Here is an 18,222-nt window from a genome sequence, read left to right as displayed (position 1 = left end):
AAAGTCCTACAAGTATGTAACGAGAATTTCCGAACAGCCTGCATATTTTGTTTAATAACTTGAGACCTCTGAAATTTTAAACTTCCTGGGAGATTAAATCTGTTTATTGGACTGGGAATCGAACCTGCGAGCTTTTCCTTTTGCAGGCTACCCAGGCAAGAGTCACGACCCCCACCCCGTGTCGCAGCTTTACTTCCGCCAGTACCTCATCTCCTTTCTTCCAAACTTCTAAGAAATTCTGCAACATAGTTACGGGACTAGCACTTCTAGAAGAAAGCCACAGCCCAGGGGATGGTTTCCAGAATGAATTTTCACTCTGGAGCAGAGTAAAGTTCGGAAAGTAGGAGATGAAGTACTGGCGAATATGAAGCTGTGAGGACGGGTTGTGAATCGCGCTCAGGCGGTTGCCAAGTACGTAGAGTTCAGACAAATCCTTTTATCGAAAACTGAAAAACGACGTTTTTCTCTGGCTCTTACCCAGTTTTGCAACTACCCAGGAAGCAAGAAAACCAAAATAAATCTTGAAGACTGGTATCAGCTGTCAGTGGAGCACGACAATGCCACAATACACGAAATACAAGGACGGCTTTGTGCGGGCTTTGACCACTGTACTGTCATACTGGCACTTGCTATAGAACTGAGGTCTTGATTATTATAGAAAGAAAGCCTTGTATGATATAGAAAAAGTTGTCTGACTTTGAAGAGTAGCCGTATTGGTATTGTTTTAGCAAAGGTATCATTGGTTGTTTTAATTGAAGGAGACAGATGCACTTTCCAAGAGAAGTTTGTTTGCTCTCGGTGTGCAGATTTGTTGTTTTATAAGAGAAGTCTCACAGTCTTAAACGAAAGGTATTGGTTGATCTCGAAGAGGAGCTTTGATCCCGTTCGAAAAACCCGTTGATCTGCAAGGTTAGACTGGTTCACTTTAGACAAAGAAGAGAATCCCAGTTTGTTTTAGAAAATAATCAGTTTTTCTTTTACTTTAGAAGAGAAGCAATTCTTATTTCAGAAGCGGAGGCTTATTTGCTCTTAGGAGAGGAGATTTGTTATAAACAGGTATTTTCTTTGCTTCAAAAGAGGTGTTTTATTTGGTTTGGAATAGGAATCCTGTCTTCTGGAGGAGATATAATATTTGTCTTTTGAATAGGAGTTTCTCCTTTTGTTTCAACAAGCAACCATGGGGGAAAAAAACGACAAGGAAAGTAAAACTAAAGAAGCAAAATAAATAAATAAATAATAATAGTATAATAAAGCACTTGCCCACGAAAGGCAAAGGTTGTAGCTTCCAGACTCGGTCCGCCACGAATTTTTAATCTGCCAAGAAGTTTTGCATCACCGAATACTCCGCTGGAAAGTGAAAATTTCAGTCTGGAAACATCCCCCATGTTATAAGAAAGCCATGTCTTCATAATATTCCTTCAAGTCTTAGATGTTTCGCAGGAGAGCCTCTGTGAAGTGTGGAAGGCTTTCATCTTTATGAAGAGTGTTCTGTGATCACTTCTGTCTCCCAAGGTGATAACAGCCGTGTTCACAGGGCTATACGTGTACTTTCCAGGTTTGACAAGTGCTCATACTGGCCTCATTTTAATCCCCGAGAAAGTGTCTGTGACTATTTGCCTCAGCGGTTTAAACGTGGCAATCAGTATCCTCGCGATACATTAGCTCTACGGTGTCTAATTGTCAATGAGTGGCTGCAGCTGCAGTGATGTAATTGTTTAGTGCATCTACAATTTATTATTTCATAATTTTGGGATTGGCGGCTGTTTGCGTCGCGTTACACCAATCCACTGTTGTTAAATCGTTACGTATTTTTGTTCTTATTATTTCACATCCTATAACATTTTTTTCCCAATATCTACACTGAAGCACTGTTGATACAGTCATGTCATCTTGACACATTGAGTTAAAGCGAATGGACAGGTCAGTGAAATTAACGCCAAAGAAGAAAGCTCCTATACTTACTTACGCATCATTTGGTACCGCCACAAGAGAGACCCTCTGACACAGGTATTAATCAGTCTACAGTTTCGACAATGGCTATGTTGATGGTCAGAAAGGAAGAGGCAGAAAAAGGGCGTCTACTGTCAAACAAGATAGGATACTGAAAATACTTTGTGTCATGGATGATCGCATATCTTCAACTGGAAAGCGAGACGGGCGAGGAATTTGTGGCGTCTCAGTAAACAGTAGAACTGCTGGAAACATACTGCAGGAAACTGGACTCTCTGTCCTTTGACCTAGAAAGAAATGTTTATTGACAAAAAAATGCGACGAGAGAGGCTACAATGGACAAAGGCATATGTAACACGGATGATGGAGATGTGGACGAGAACAATCGTTTCAGATGAGTCTAAATTAAATCTGCATGGCTCCGATTGCAAGGTGTTTATGCGTCGCAGAGTAGGCCAAGAACTTTTCCTTCGTCCATAATACAAACAGTCAAACATCTAGCGGGACAGACGGTCTGGGGATGCATTTATAGCCACGGAGTACGTCCACTAATGGCACAGTCAATGCAAATATATACACTAGCAACTATGAAAGGAAGCTTACGAGCACAAAAAGAGACCAGGTTGGAGATGTTTCCAGTTGCGTTTCCTAGAATTATTGTGCTCGTACAGCTGAGCATTGAAGGTAAGGATGTGGGATCAACGTTTGTCAGGCAAGCATGAAGCAGATGATGTTCCGACATAATTGTTACACATTTCAACACTTCAGGTAAAAACTTTCCTTAGATACAATGTAGGTGAAAGGTTGGAATGGCCTGAAAATAACCCCGATCTCAACCATACTGAGAACTGTTGGAGGGCTATGGGAAATGCTATCGCAAAAAAGAAGTCACGGCATAGATAGGAGCTGTTCTAAACTGCTTTGCGTGTTTGGTTTCATGAACTGAGTGAAGAATATGTTATGTAAGGTGTATAATAATTATAAGTTATTTGTGCTTGTGTATAATAATTAAGCGTTACTTATGGTTGTTCAAAGCAGAGATCCGGAAGAAAAATACCTAAAAATTTATTATAGGTTAAGTGACCATTGAAGAGATTTTGACACATTAAGCCACAATATTCGGAAGCAGCAGCAGTCGAACGAGGAGGCCCATGACCAGTGCAGTTTGCGTAGGAGCAGTCAGCACTTTGACAGATCGACGGCCGAGCAGCTGGGCAATGCTTTAGAGGAGAGCAACGACCACCGCAGTTCGCACATCAGCGGTCAATGCTCCAAAAACTGTCGTCATACTGAACAGACTTGCGTGATATGTATGGCGATGCGGAGGGATCGACAGGGGACTGACTGACCACTCCAGCATAAAGGTAAAACAAGGAAAGCTGGCACGTGTGTCGACACTGGTCACGTTTCTGCCCAACGTGAGAAGTATATCGAGGACCGAAGAGCCAGTCACCGCCCTAGAAACTTCGTAACAATGGTGAAAACACCGAATAAATACCTGCAACAAACGGGTGTGAGTGGTCCTTTGAGGGAAGAAAGAAGAGACGAAGAAACGCCGCCTGGACGGACGGACCAATGGTTAGTCAGCGGGCGCTATACTCCGTCGCATCGACGTACCGGCTACACTGCTTGCTCGACAGATGTCGGTACCTCGCCAATAGGTCAATACAGAAGATGCCATCCCTGGTGTTACCGGAGAGAAGTTTGTTTGGTAATTGCCCAGGTGGCTGGCGAGGACGAAGAGACGAGACTACGGCCTTACCAAATGGGTCTCCTGTGAACCTAGTGGTTGATGAACTTCGCCAGAAGACGCCCAACCTGAGGGTCGTTGGTTTGAATCCGGGACTGAGGGAGCACTCCGCTCCACGCCGTAGTCTTTGTTAATAACACAACGAGCAAATTCACAAGGAGAAGACCGCGTCGCCAGCGCAGTGGGTCACTGGTACGGAACTAAACGCCTGGCGTTCTGTTGCAACTCGAGCCGTCGCCGCATCAGCGGTCACCGGAATCTGTATGCGCTGCCGCGAGAAATTGAGCAAATTAAAACACAATGTATTACTCTGTTTGTTTAAAGGGTCTTATGTGTCAATAAATGACTGATAGTGGACCCACCTATGTTTCACTCTCACTACAGCCAGAGGGCCAAGGAAAGTACCCATTTCACCGCTTTCCCTGCCACCATCCCTGACAAAATAATGACCTTTTATCCCCTCTGTCACTGACGCTCAATACCTAGTGTCACAAAATCCCAACCTATTACAATGAAAAAGCTAATTCTCTCAACCCATATATCATGAAAAACAGTGATTAAGACATGTGAAGGACCGGCCAAGTATTAAATGACAACTGTGGATTAAGATGAGATAACCGTACATGTACAGACACTAAAAACAGTCAGTGTTGTGTTCGAAAATCAGTATTCAGTGTTCCTCCTGAGATTAACATCGGCATACATTACATGTGGCATACACACTTTCACTGGTTTCCTTAAGAAGGTGTTAAACTGTGGGTAACAACTCATTTTTCAGAAATAATCAATAAAATAAAATTGATAGAAATTATTGTGTATATTTGCTTCCTATAGAAAAAGAGGGAAATTAAAACAATTTTCCTAAGTTACTCAATGATTATAACGAAGGTATTGAATTACAGAAGGTGAGGCAATAAATAATTCCACCATTTCAGGAATCGTAACGGGAACAAACTTGTACACGCACTTCGTCGTTGTGTCGACCCCTTAAACAAGGCTGTAAGTTGAGTTACACGTTACTAGCTTGAAATCTCGTGACGATGACACGTTTTTTGTCCGCTGTGTTACAACAACTAACCAAAACAGAGTGCGAGTTGTGTGAACTCGGCACATCGTACTACGATTCCGAAACATCGTTCGAGTTACTGGAAGTAGGGGACCCTTGATTGAGGCAACGGGTAGAGAGAAGAGAGGCATTGATATCCAGGAACTACTTGCACCATTTCATAAAATTCATCTAAAAAAGTTACAAAAATTTTTTAATGGCTAGGTCACATTTACATTAGACAGTTAAAATACGATGACTTTCTAGTTTCGGTTCTAACAGCCATGGTCACGCACCTATTAAATACGGGTTGCAAGAGAAGGAGGAGATTAGTGTTTAACGTCCCATCGATAACGAGGTCGTTAGAAACGGAGTACAAGTTCTAGTTAGGGAAGGATGAGGAAGGAAACGGCCGTGCCCTTTCAAAGGAACCATCCTGGCATTTGTCTGAAGCGGTATAGGGATATCACGGAAAACCTAAATCAGGATCGCTGGACGTGTGTTTCACTTCGTCCTCCCGAATACGAGTCCAGTGTACCGACCACTGCGCCACCTATCTCGATAGAGTGGCTGAACACAAACTGGACGTACTAGTAATAACTGTCAGTGACATGAATCTGTGTATGCAGCAACATGAAGAAGGACAACAAAATTGAGACAGACTTTGCACGTATCGTACAACATACAGGTTGAACAAGCCGGTTGTATCAGTAAAATCATATAAGTCATTAATCTGCAATCTAATCTGGACATTGTTATGTTCCGCACATTGGTCCAGTATGAAATCCTTGGAGAATCTGGGACTTACAAGATCGGTTCTTGTAAATTGTATCACAGTTGACGGTACCAAGCACCTGAATGTTCTGGCTCAGTACTCCTCCAGAGTTTATTCCTTCAAACTATGTGATGAACGGACACAGTACTTTCGTTTTATTCTATAAGCTGGGTTCTTCATAAGATACCTACTATATGGTAAGCACCTATTAGAGTTCAGGAAATCTCGCGGGGCTGCATCTTTTACGTGACTGAAGACAGAAAATTGGAGTAGGCTTCAAGTTTAGTTTGACTCCAGATGAGAGTTGCAGCTTTGTGTGGTAGTCAGAAGGTGTCTCTCTGGTGCAACTAGCTGGCTCGTTCACTGCGCAATGTGCTTCGAGTCTAGATGGTGATAGCACAGCAACTGCTGTGTGCAGGCCATTCGCCAAATAGACTGGTAACCTCTTTCACACCAGAGGTGTGCTGGCGGCCTAACTTGAAAGGGGCTACACCAGCAGGCGACAGAGTAACAATGATGCACGCTGACTAGACCAGCAGGCCGGCAGCCTGAGTGCTTCTAGTCGCTGGCCCTGCGGATCTGTTTGCTTCTGCGGGCCACGTGATTGCAGATAGTTGCTGCGCTGCCCGGGTATTTAGGGCAGCGCAGAACCTCTCCAACCAGTCTTCCATCAAGTTTCTGAGCGAGACGCCGACTGCACCCACAGCTTTTCTATCAGTATCTCGTTCTAAACTACACACCCTGCGCCGCAGTGTCATGCAGTAACCACCGCCGATCGAAGGATGTACCAGTGCCTGTCTTCTCCACCACAGGGACGTCGCCTCAGCATCGGGAACTGCAAGGACTTTTGGTATAGGCCGTCGACCTTACCTCACATTATACTGTTCTGCTATCAAGTGGTTCTAACACTTACTCTTCATTGGGACCATTACCCCATGTTCAGACTTATATAAATTCAGTGCATATTACCAACCTTCATAGTTGCCGTATTTAAATTTGTCTCCAAGGGGGAATATTTTTGTTTAAGTACGTCTCATTAAAACCATTATACGTTGTTGACCTGGCTTGTTTTCTTACTGTGAGTCAACTGATGCAAAATCTATCAACAATAATAGAAATGTTCCGTTTTCCGCTTCAGCGGGTGCAATCCAGCTATGAATCTGCGGTGTTATTTTCATTAGGTGTACGGCACTGTTTCCAGACACTGGTTGTTTATGTAAGAAGAAATCCACAGATCATACCTGTGTGCTCGTTCGTGACACAGAACGCATCCAACAGAGTTTTACACGCAGTCCACTGGAATCTGCTCGTCGTATCAGCGAAGAAGCAGCTATCCTACTTGTGTCTGATGTCTTTTGCAGATATGTTTGTTTTTTGAACCATGCGCGATTCATTTGCTACAAGCCCTTCACCATGGCGATATGCAGCACTGTGTACAGTTTAGGGAACTGTGCTTCGAGATGGCAGATAACATAACTTCCGCATTTAGTGTTCAGTGACGAGGCTTCCTTCCATTTAAGTGGGCAAGTGAACCTCCTCAAGCTACGAAAGTTGGGAACACGAAAGCCACGTACCTTAGCACGAGAGAGACTCCAAATCTTCGCACGTTTTGGGCCCTTTCCCAGGAAAAGATAGCTGGAGGAATCTGGTACCTAGATACGTCGGAGATATGGGTTTTTCACAAAAGGGAGAACATGCAGAAAGTTGCATATTCTAACCTGACCGACAACTGGTACCGCCGTCTAAGAGCATTTCTCATAATGAGCTGCATCAAGCGCTGGAAGGGAAGTGCGGATTTCGCGTTGACCCATCGCCTCCCAAGGACGCCTGCTCCTGATCCCACGATATGTAATTTTTTTAGTGTTTGTGAAAGACTTCATCTACGTGCCTCTCCTTCCAAGAACTTTGGATGAACATCGACACTGCGTGGCAACAGCAAAACAATGTGGTAACTGCAGTCATACTCGCAAAAATGTGGAATATGTTTGACAATATTCGTGAAGGGGACATCGAACATTTTTAAAAGATAAATGGAAACTTCGATCGTAAACGTAATTGTTAATAGCACCCCAAGGTTGCATGAGCACATGTGTAAAAGATATTTCCTTGTATAATTGGATTGTTCTTTTGAAAATAAAAACTGTGTATTCCCAAGTTTCTATCTTCATTGAGCAGAACATGTTTCGTAAAATCAAATTACTGTTTTTGAACACCCGTGTTTTATGCCATGGTATGTGTCATGTAGATACACTCCTGGAAATGGAAAAAAGAACACATTGACACCGGTGTGTCAGACCCACCATACTTGCTCCGGACACTGCGAGAGGGCTGTACAAGCAATGATCACACGCAAGGCACAGCGGACACACCAGGAACCGCGGTGTTGGCCGTCGAATGGCGCTAGCTGCGCAGCATTTGTGCACCGCCGCCGTCAGTGTCAGCCAGTTTGCCGTGGCATACGGAGCTCCATCGCAGTCTTTAACACTGGTAGCATGCCGCGACAGCGTGGACGTGAACCGTATGTGCAGTTGACGGACTTTGAGCGAGGGCGTATAGTGGGCATGCGGGAGGCCGGGTGGACGTACCGCCGAATTGCTCAACACGTGGGGCGTGAGGTCTCCACAGTACATCGATGTTGTCGCCAGTGGTCGGCGGAAGGTGCACGTGCCCGTCGACCTGGGACCGGACCGCAGCGACGCACGGATGCACGCCAAGACCGTAGGATCCTACGCAGTGCCGTAGGGGACCACACCACCACTTCCCAGCAAATTAGGGACACTGTTGCTCCTGGGGTATCGGCGAGGACCATTCGCAACCGTCTCCATGAAGCTGGGCTACGGTCCCGCACACCGTTAGGCCGTCTTCCGCTCACGCCCCAACATCGTGCAGCCCGCCTCCAGTGGTGTCGCGACAGGCGTGAATGGAGAGACGAATGGAGACGTGTCGTCTTCAGCGATGAGAGTCGCTTCTGCCTTGGTGCCAATGATGGTCATATGCGTGTTTGGCGCCGTGCAGGTGAACGCCACAATCAGGACTGCATACGACCGAGGCACACAGGGCCAACACCCGGCATCATGGTGTGGGGAGCGATCTCCTACACTGGCTGTACACCTGTGGTGATCGTCGAGGGGACACTGAATAGTGCACGGTACATCCAAACCGTCATCGAACCCATCGTTCTACCATTCCTAGACCGGCAAGGGAACTTGCTGTTCCAACAGGACAATGCACGTCCGCATGTATCCCGTGCCACCCAACGTGCTCTTGAAGGTGTAAGTCAACTACCTTGGCCAGCAAGATCTCCGGATCTGTCCCCCATTGAGCATGTTTGGGACTGGATGAAGCGTCGTCTCACGCGGTCTGCATGTCCAGCACGAACGCTGGTCCAACTGAGGTGCCAGGTGGAAATGGCATGGCAAGCCGTTCCACAGGACTACATCCAGCATCTCTACGATCGTCTCCATGGGAGAATAGCAGCCTGCATTGCTGCGAAAGGTGGATATACACTGTACTAGTGCCGACATTGTGCATGCTCTGTTGCCTGTGTCTATGTGCCTGTGGTTCTGTCAGTGTGATCATGTGATGTATCTGACCCCAGGAATGTTTCAATAAAGTTTCCCCTTCCTGGGATAATGAATTCACGGTGTTCTTATTTCAATTTCCAGGAGTGTATAAAAGCGTCACAGAAAACGTTAGCGTATAAACAGAATTTAATGTCTCTACGTGCACAGACTTCTGAAGTAGATGAAGGCATGCTACTTCTCCCATATCATTTGTTTACCTGTGTCAAAAGTAATCAGATCAGAGAACCTCAGAGATGACGACATTAGTGCCAGTAACGCTGTTGTTTACGATTGAGGGTGCAGTTTTGTTACATTTCTCAGGTAGAACGACTACAGTGAAAGAACGTGCTATGTGGCAGAAAGGAAGTTATCAGTATCAACTCCAAAACTCTGTTACCAAGGTATGCAGCCAGAGACCAAGTGCACGAATTCGACCTCAATGGAAATACCTGTCATTCTGTCGTTCATAAGACATAATTTGAACAAATTCTTCTTTAGTGCTAGCTTCAGCGTGTGTCAAACGTGCATGCACACACACACACACACACACACACACACACACACACACACACACACACAAATATATATAAATATACATCCCATTTTTATAGACGATGTTCTTCGGTTATGTGGACTTACGCAGATCATATACTACCTGTATTTGCAACAGAGTCTTGTGCCATCTCTTTGCTTTTAGGTATGTTATATTTAAAGTGAAATTTATTCGTCTATCAAATTTCGTTTGTTTTCCAGGAGAGAACATGACGTTTCTTGTGGATGGTAAGTACAATCCAGGCCTATCATTGCTGCCTACATGTGATTAAACAAGAGGAGTAGACCACGCAACAACAACACAAGTGAACAAAGATAGGGAATAAGAAAGTCCTTCGCTCTCTAAACTAAAAGATTTGTTAATTTATGTATCTCATTTTTCTTTTTATTTGAGATAAATAGATCGTTCTCAAAGTTCTCTTAATAGCATAACAATAAACAAACAACATGGAGTATTACATATTCAATACTTTTTATAACAATAACATAATACTAATAACAGCAACAAGAAACGATAATAACTTGAATGAAATGAGAATAACAACAACTGAAATAAGGGATGGTGTGATAGTTTCTTTTTGTTTTCTATACAGAATAACGTAGCAATACAAAGCTAGTGTAATACTTTATTGTACGGTTTGTTGAAAAGGTTTTGTTAGCTTCGGCACATATATATGACGAGTAAATGGAACATGTTACGAGCGTATCAAACATGTAGAGCGTTAGCTGTATGCGTGAGTTGAGATGCCAGTTGCATGCCGTGTGTCTTGAAGTAACTAAAATTTTATCGTGCACAAACATATTGCCTTCGGCAAATGAGTACAGGTGGGGGTAGGATATCTATGGTCACTTACACAGATTATCTCACGGTAGTAAATACCACAGCTATTCGTTAAGTAAGGTCCGATACGTCACGAAATGGAAGCGACAATGAAAACTGATGATATTCCGCACAGATGTGTCGGGCATAGTCTCTGGTATGCCTGTCGATCGCCTCACGACGGTATTTTCAGTTCTCAGCTTACAGTGAACACGTAAAGACGTCTAAAATAATGGTGTCTCCCGCCAAGTATGGGTACCAGCTGAGAGGTTTCACCTGATTTCATTCAGCCCCAATTAAGGTAACTGTCATGCATTTCCTTCTTCATGATAATTCCCGTCCGCACACTGCAGGGACACCGCTTTGAGTGGCAAATGTTCGATCACCCACCGTACATCCCGGACTTGGCTCTCTCTGATGTTCATCTCTGTTCACATGAACCGCTGGCCATGAAGACAATATTTTGTCACAGACAACGAACTGCAGACCAGAGCAGAGAAGTGGCGGAAAGCACAGGCGACTGCCTTCTATGACGGGGGTATTGGAAAGTTGGTAAAACGGCACGACAAATGTCTACATCGGAGCGGCGACTATGTAGAGAAGTAGCTGGAAGGTGTAGTAAGCTGTCGAAAAATATTTTTGATTTTCACTGTGCTTTCCATTTCGGTCCGATCGGACCCTACTTTCCGAACAGCCCTGGTAATGTATGGACAGTTAATGCAACACAGTCCATAAAATGACATAAAAAGGTATAACAAAAGATTAGCATATTTAACATTGAGCTGAGACAGTAGAGGACGACCAGACACGTACACGTTTTGCTAAATAATGAAAGGCTTTCGTAAGTTCAACGAATTAAAGCATATTAGTTTTCGATGTGCTGCTCCATACTCGTAAAAGTTATGTAAGTGTCCAGCTGTTGGTAATACGAGACATGCATCTACAACGTTCGTCAGTGGTAGCGAAGATTTAAAATTTCACGCCGTTAAACTGTCTTCTTATATCGCAGAGCAAGGAGTGTGAATCTGTTTGAATCTGTTAGCGATACGAACCGTCATACATAATGACCATGAATCAAGTTGACAAAATTAGAAACACTATGGGTGTACTGTTATTACATAATAAAAAAGATGTAAATGAAGTTACATCTATCCATGAAACATAAGCCGATTTACGGAGTGTACGTCTAATTACAGAACTACGTATTTCCGTATTTAATTACGGAACGAAACGCCATCTCCAGATGGTCAGAAGCGAGGCCTTCCCTCTCCCTCGGTTACACAGGCGAAAAACGCAGGACTTGACGCCGACATGCCTTAAGCCTCGGTTTCTCACATCGAAATCCGATAGCTCCACCGCAAAAATGGAGCATCCGATGGCATCTCAGTGATGGCATGCGACTCCGAGGTATTTTTAATAACGCAAAGATAGCCGCCGGCGCATTTCTACGCCGTAGCTTGGAAGGAAAAACGAGAAAATAATTCAAGAGCAAGAAATTATCACGTTCTACGACAGTGATTTTCGATACAGAATATGAAAATGTTTTTTACAGAATATGAACTGGACCCACTCCTGTACTTTTCGACTATATACAGCAGACAAGTCTTGCTTACAAATCACTGCCAGTATTTGAACTTAAACAAGTGTACGTTGCATTTTTTTCAAGTACAACACTTCGAAATTTTCCCGGAATAAGCGTTCTTTATGACATTATCCATTCGTTACGATCATTTATGATATTGATAGTTATGTTTAAACTCGTGAATGTGGTGCAGAACCAAGAGATGGTGAAAGTTTACCGTCTTACCTCCTTGCCTAGGGACGCCAGATGAAAGTTGATGTCGTCAAGCCCTGAATCAAAATAGTGCAACGGATAACTGGGGAGAGGAGCTTGAGAGCGCTACCTAGAGAGCGTGTCCCTTCTGTACGATACTAGGCAAGGGGCTGGAGGGCTCACACGCTGATGTGTGCGTCCCTGCATTCTATGTCTTTTATTTTAAATAAATTCCTTTAACTTGACTTGTTTGTGATTTTTAAGGTATGTTACAGATTGATGACAGTTGATTTCCTATTTATTTTGAACATTATCACTCGACTTTACAGCGATAGCAGCAATTGTTTCAGTTTACAGATATTACCATTTTACAACTGATAACTCGGGTATATTATATACTAATCTGCACGCACATTTCTACGGGTAAGACGGAATTGCGTTGGCCAAATGTATACCACCAAAGTCTCCCAATATTTAACATAGGACATCCGCTATGTGAGGAGGATAACGGGCAAACTGGGGACCAGATACTTTAACACAGGGGGTCAAATTTCCGGAATTAAACGGGCACAGTCATTACCTTACACAATCCGAAGCTGGAAATAAAAGAATTATTGTAAATATTCAAATACCTCTTTTCCATGCGTGAACATTGAGACAGACGCACTGAGGGCACGTCTGCTCACTTACCCGTCTTCTATAACACTCCCTGAACATGGCGGGCCCCGGTGGTCGAACCACTTGGCCGTGACCAACCTCTCCACCCCAAATCTTGTGAAACTGGAAAGTGTTTGACTTTTACCTGCCTGTGCTGTCTCTCTTATCCCCTAGCCAGGAGTAAGGTTGGCGCTACTATACTACAGAACAACTTCCCAACAAAGATTGGGCCACGCTTTACGGAAAGGTGTGAGGAGGATTAGAAAGTTCATGTTCAGATTCACATCCACGTACAGGGAATGCATAATACACGACACATATAAATACGTATTATGAGGCCTGACACATTCCTTTCCACCCATCCACATGGGTTCTGTTGCACCCGCTGTCGGCCGCGTCGTGTAATATAATTGGCTGCGGAGCCGCCTCTGTTTCTATTTCCCGGTGCGAGCGAGCAGCGAAATCTGCTGCTTATAGAGCGGAAACAACTGTACCGTTTCAATGGGATAGCCAGGAAGATCTTCGTTGCTGAGTGCTCTGAATTACAATTCTGAAAGAAAGAAATCTGTATTCAGTAGGAATTAATTAAAGATTTATTTCTAGTCTCTTTATAAATTATAACAGCTTTCAACAAATCATCTGTTTTATTAACTCATCCATAATGTCAATATAGAGCATGGCGCGAGAGCAATTAATTTCGTCTGACCTCGAACATGATATGGAGACAAGAAGAAACCATACATTGATCCACTCCTCTCCATCTGTTTCCAAACACTTTAACGGACATTTTTGCAGATAAATTTGGAAAAATATTGTTGCCACAGCTAAAGGCTGCTCCACTTATGTCTATGACCCGTATAGGGGAAGCCCATAGCGCCATAGTAAGAAGTTAGTTGTCTTTCTGAACTAGTTTATGCCAATTAAAATTATATAAATGCAATTTTACATTATACTGACTTTTCTAGAGTAGCATATGTATAAATAAGGCCATACAAAATACCTAGTTTTTCTATGAATTCACAATTTCAAAACTTCAGAGTCATTTAAGGCTGAAAGGTGGGACAAAAGGCCAACTTTTTCTTTTAATCCTTTATTTTTACTATTAAACTATTAACATAAGCTTGAATTATAGCATTAGCATTATATTATACCTAAATTGTTAGAGCAGTAAACCCAACGAATTATCAATGTGAGCTAGTGAATTATAGCAAAATGTATGGCAAACTATTTCCAGGAACTTAGAGTAGTACTTGCTGTTACTAGTTCCTGTTTTAATTTCCCAATAGTTTTTGTAAGCAGACACTGCATTTCAGGAGTCTGTAAAATATAAGACGGAGCAGTGCAGAAACGACGTAGTCCTGCGTCATAGTCCTTTTCAACACAAGTGTAATCTTTGATCACAACCATCACAACTAAAGTACACACAATCAAAATATTGCTGCGGATTTAAAGACTTAACCTTTATAAGATGTCTCCCTGACACTAAATCTTCCATACAAATGATCAACACTGCACAATTTTAAAAGTTTCCTAAGAGAAATATTGGTTTCATTGACTTTGAAAATGGTTTCGCTCGTATCACGTCACCAGATGGAAGGAGGCAAAGATTATTGGCTCGTGGGAAAGTGTAGTCACCCCAAGCAATCAAAGCAAAGACTATGATCCGGTCTGCCGCCAAATTAAAAGAAAAAGCACTGTCTCGTTTTACCCTTCTACTCATTCTGGGCCACTTTAACCCACACCAAATGAAATTTGTTAATGATAGCAAAGACTACACTGTATGAAGGGCACTCTGCAGTTTGACACGGTAACAACCACTCTTACCTCGGGAATCTATATACGAAGTGGTAGGTGCAACAGGTTTTTAATAGCATTTTGTAGGAGTGTCCAGAGTATATGTTGGTTTTCATCAATGGTTAACTGAATTAAAATTACTTTAGTTGCCAGAACTTTCTTATTTATTTCACTTCCACTCCGCCTTTAATTATAAAACAGGTTTTTAATAGCATTTTGTAGGAGTGTCCAGAGTATATGTTGGTTTTCATCGATGGTTAACTGAATTAAAATTACTTTAGTTGCCAGAACTTTCTTATTTATTTCACTTCCGGTTTCGAAGCCTAAAGCTTCAGCTTCAGGTGCGACCAAATAATTATAGCCCACTACTGGCCATTAAAATTGCTACACCAAGAAGAAATACAGATGATAAACAGGTATTCACTGGACAAATATATTATACTGCAACTGACATGTGATTACATTTTCACGCAATTTGGGTGCATAGGACCTGAGAAATCAGTACTCAGAACAACCACCTCTCGCCGTAATAACGGGCTTGACACGCCTGGCCACTGAGTCAGGTACAGCTACTGCTGCCCATTCAGCTTCAACAAGATACAACAGTTCATCAAGAGTAGTGACTGGCTTATTGTGACGAACCAGTTGCTCGGCCACCATTGACCAGACGATTTTAATTGGTGAGAGATCTGGTGAATGTGCTGGCCAGGGCAGCAGTCGAACATTTTCTGTATCCAGAAAGGCCCGTACTGGACCTGCAACATGCGGTCGTGCAATATCCTGCTGAAGTGTAGGGTTTCGCAGGGATCAAATGAAGGGCAGAGCTACGGGTCGTAAGACATATGAAATGTAACGTCCACTGTTCAAAGTGCCGTCAATACGAACAAGAGATGACCGAGACGTGTAACCAATGGCAGCCCATACAACCACGCCACGTGATACGCCAGTATGGCGATGACGAATACGCGCTTCGAATGTGCGTTCACCGCGATGGCGCTAAACATGGATGCGACCATCTTGATGCTGTAAACAGAACCTGGATTCATCCGAAAAAATGACGTTTTGCCATTCGTACACCCAGGTTCGTCGTTGAGTAAACCATCGCAGGCTTTCCTGTCTGTAACGCAACGTCAAGGGTACCCGCAGCCATGGTCTTCGAGCTGATAGTCCATGCTGCTGCAAACATCGTCGAACTGTTCGTGCTGATCGTTGTTGTCTTGCAAACATCCCCATCTGTTGACTCAGGGATTGAGATGTGGCTGCACGATCCGTTACAGCCATGCGGATAAGATGCCTGTCATCTCTACTGCTAATGAAACGGGGCCGTTGGGATCCAGCACGGCGTTCCGTATTACCCTCCTGAACCCACCGATTCCATATTCTGCTAACAGTCATTGGATCTCGACCAACGCTAGCAGCAATGTCGCGATATGATAAACCGCAATCGCGATAGGCTACAATCCGACGTTTATCAGAGTCGGAAACGTGATGATACGCTTTTCTCCTCCTTACACGGGGCATCACAACAACGTTTCACCAGGCAACGCCGCTCAACTACTGTTTGTGTATGAGAAATCGGTTGGAAACTTCCCTCATGTGAGCACGTTGTAGGTGTCACCCCCGTTGCCAACCTTGTGTGAATGCTTTGAAAATTAATCATTTGCGTATCACATCATCTTCGCGTCTGTAGCACGTCATCATCGTGGTATAGCAATTTTAATGGCCAGTAGTGTAATATAAATGCGAGGTAGTCGGGCCAGTCAATCATGACGGGTCACACCAACCTCAAAAAAATAAACGCACGGGAGCGTAGGAACAGCAGCCGGGGCGGGGCACGCCTGCCTCGACAACTGACCCAGGAGACTCCAGCGCAGTTACGGAGCGAGGCACCGGGGTGGTTAGCACACGGGACTCGCATTCTGGAGGACGACGGTTCAACCCCGTCGCCGGCCATCTTGATTTAGGTTTTCCGTGATTTCCCTAAATCGCTTCAGGCAAATGCCGGGTTGGTTCCTTAGAAAGGGCACGGCCGATTTCCTTCCACATCCTTCCCTAACCCGAGCTTGTGCTCCGTCTCTAATGACCTCGTTGTCGACGGGACGTGAAACTCTAATCTCCTCTTCTCCTCCCTCCTCTTTCCACATCCTTCGCTAACCTGAGCTTGTGCTGTGCCTCTAATGACCTGGTTGTAGACAGGGCGTTAAACACTAATCTACTCCTCCTCTCTCAACAGTGCATTCTGCCAGGATGACAGCTGACCGCGGAAGTGGATGCAACTGACAAATGTCTTTCTAATACCGAAGTGCGACGCTCCATTTCTGTTTAGCAGGGAGCGGGAGGTAACCACGTTTCACACTAAAAAATTTTAGATGACCTTTTGCTTATTCAGACATCGCACCACAAATAACTCTTGTGGTTGTTCGAGATGAACCGGCGTGGTTGTCCACATATTTGTACAAACCACTCTAAAATTGAAAAGGGATCGTGGTTCACTATAGTCTACCTCACAGTCGAGTCTTACATAAAGAACTCCCTTCCTACAGAAATTGTGCGCCTCCGTAATTCAGTGGTCAGCGTCTGTGCAGAGGACTCGGGTTCTATTCCCGATGCTACCACGAATGCTTCCTTCGGAGGACTGAAACAATGTGCCCTCAGTCTCGTGGTTACAGTCGAGAAACTACTTTAGTGAGGTCCAGAAAGTCGACAGCCGCCGTGTGCTGGCCACATGCTCTTCCGTACCGCATCCCAGTGACGCCATTGGCAAGAGGATGACACGGAGGTCGATCCGTTCTCCTGTCTGGCTCAGAAAGCGGAGCATTTCTTTTGTTATAGAAATTCGTATTCATGCAGGAGAAATTTTAGCCACAAAGGCCGTCATCGCTACTGTACCTCAGGGTAACAAACTAAAATTTCAAATGAAGAAAAAAAAAGAAAAATGCTCCTTGAAAGAGTTTTGCAAATTTAATCAAAAATCCATATTCATACAGATGTCGACGGAAAAAGCAAAATTATAATGTTTGGCTGCCGACGGTTGATTACGTAACGTCGTAGCGAAATTTTACCGAAGAGTTGGCAAGGATAGTAAACTGAGCGACATTGCGATACCAGGTACAAACAATTTGCGAATTTCAGTCCGTGTACTAAGTTGGACATTAACGTTTGTTTCACAGACAAGCGCGTGAACAATACACGCAGAGGCTGGTGAACCGCCACTTCATATACGGCGGCGGATACTTACGGTGCGCCAGGCGTATAACACTTTGGCCACACCATACATACCTGCATACCATACCGTTGCTCAGGCTGGAGGTTTTAGAGTATTGCAGAGTGGCTGGCACCTCCCTATTTTCCTTGCGGTCAGCCAGCCACTTCCATCTGCTATATTGTTTTAGCTCCCTCTACCACTTTCTTCCTGTGTTGTCCATGTTTTGCTGCTGGCCGCATGCTTCGTCCTGCACTTCCGTGTGGGTAGGCACATATTTTTCCACGCTTGTTACCTGTGTTTTACGTTCTGTTTTATCTTATTGTTCCGAGTCTTTTCT

This window comes from Schistocerca gregaria, chromosome 2, assembly GCF_023897955.1.
Source record: "Schistocerca gregaria isolate iqSchGreg1 chromosome 2, iqSchGreg1.2, whole genome shotgun sequence".
NCBI lineage: Eukaryota > Metazoa > Arthropoda > Insecta > Orthoptera > Acrididae > Schistocerca > Schistocerca gregaria.
Note: the sequence above shows the minus strand (reverse complement) of the source record.